A 2,219-nucleotide genomic window follows, 5' to 3' on the forward strand; every position below is an offset into this window, starting at 1 on the left:
TGGTAAATCATGTATTAGTATTTTCTCACTGATGGTGTGTAGAGTGCTTTCTTTTCCACACCCATGCTAAGGAAAGTTACTAGGATTTTAAAATTGTCAACCTAATAGCTGAAAATATTACATTATGTTGATCTGTGCTTTTTTAAGTCATCCATGAAGCTGATCATTGATCGTTAGCTTTTAAATTTCCTTTTAAATTTTATTTTCTTATTGATTCATAAAACTTTGTATTAATATTCAGTTTTGTCATACATAGTGGAAAAAATATTCAGTAATAATAAGGAGGTTCCCTGGGACCCTTCCCTTATTCCTGATTTCAAAGGAGTTGACTCTAGTATTTCACTTGTAAGTTTGATGATAGAGTAGAATTAGATTGATGGAAAATAAGAGTCCTCTATTTCTGTTTTACTTTGGTTTTAAAAAATTTAAAATGAATGGTGTATTTTATCAAATGCTTTTACAATGATGAATTAAAGTAACGTATCCTGTGAGTGGAGTATTCTTGCATTCCCAGTATAAACTTAACACTCTATATATTGCTGGAATTTTGTGTTTGTGTTGAGGGCAGGGATGGATCATCTGGATGAGGCTTTGTTACTTAACATGCTTTTAACTTTGTAAAATACATTGAAAATACTGTTTTCCTGTTTGAAAATGGAGTTTGCGCATAGCTTTCTTTTATTATTTGTGGCCACAATGCAATTTTCAGGTCTCATATACTTCTGCTTTCTTGCGTTTTCTTCCTTAGTTTTGCTAGGATTATTTATTGCTTGAATTTGATCCTCCCTACCCACAACTTCCCTAGAATCTGCTCTTGGATTTACTTGAAGTTTTGATTCAGATTTTCATGTCCTATTTTCTTAATTTTAATATTCTCTTTATTTGCTTTTCTTCCTATTGCTGTGAATGTAACTTTGATGACTACAAATGGTAGGCTCTTTCCTGGTCAGTTTATATAAATACTAATTTGCTTACATGTTCACGTAGTAATTGAAATAGGTAATACTGGCAAAGAAGCTGACATCCCAGGAGTTTAAATAATGATAAATTATTCCAGCTTTTAGCTGTCTTTGTCACTTGGTTGTCCACATATAACAGGGAATGTATTTGCTATAAATAGCAATGAGAGTTGTGTATGTGATGGTCTTGAAGCTCACCCCTGTTTACTGTTCCAACATTTCTCATTTCAAAATTCACCAACTCACTTAAAAGTATGATTAAGAAAATTACTTCTTTAATGCAGTTTGTTTTCAGGATGCTATTGATGGTTATGATGGTACTTACTTTAAAATTAACTTTTGCTTATCCTAAGCATTCATTGATATTTTGTCCATAGTTTAAAACTAATCACAGGTTATCTATTGATTGTGGATTTTATATGTACATTATATAATTATGTATAACTACACACACAGTAGGAATTGAGCAATCACTGCTAATCAAGGCATGTTAAGTATGAAGTACATTGCTTACTTCAATGTAAGTAAAGCCACCTCCTGGCTGAGGACAAGGACATCATGATGACTTCCTTAATTTAAAATGTTATGACACTATTAAAGTGATTCAGTGAATTTATATATATGATGCCAGTTAAGCAGAGACAGCCAATTTGTAAGATCCAAGCTAAAGTCCAACTTCTCATAATATCAAATGCCTTTTTTATTCTTTACCAAACTACCATTGTTTCAGGTATCCGTTTTACTATTGTATAGAGTATGAGAATCAGAAGAGACATCAGAGATCTTTTCCAACCATTTGTTTTCAAGCACAGAATCTGAATCTGAAGTCACGAAAAGATATACTTTACTGACCGATGAAAATCAGGTTCTTCCCAAACAATAATTTTCCTCTTCAATTCTTCTGGCACTGTCATGAGGTTTCTTAACCCACACCCTTTTCACATTTGAGACCAAATAATTCCTTATTGTAGGAGGCTGTCTTTACATTGTAGAATGTGCAATAGTATCCCTAGCCTTAAGCCCATCAGATTCCAGGAATACATCTCAGTTGTAACAGCCCATCTCTAAACGTCACTAAATGCTGCTGGGGCTCAAAATTCTTCCCCAGTTGCGAATCAATGCATTTCCCTAACCACTAATAATCTGACATAGTTTTCTGCCAGATCTTACACCTCTAAATTAAAATACATCAAAAAACATGCAAAGTTCATCCACAAATCAAGGGGAATTGAAAAGGAGAAAAGAAGCTACAGGAGTTTC

This window comes from Rhinopithecus bieti, unplaced genomic scaffold, assembly GCF_001698545.2.
Source record: "Rhinopithecus bieti isolate Rb0 unplaced genomic scaffold, ASM169854v2 scaffold_36712, whole genome shotgun sequence".
In the NCBI taxonomy this organism is placed as follows: Eukaryota; Metazoa; Chordata; class Mammalia; order Primates; family Cercopithecidae; genus Rhinopithecus; species Rhinopithecus bieti.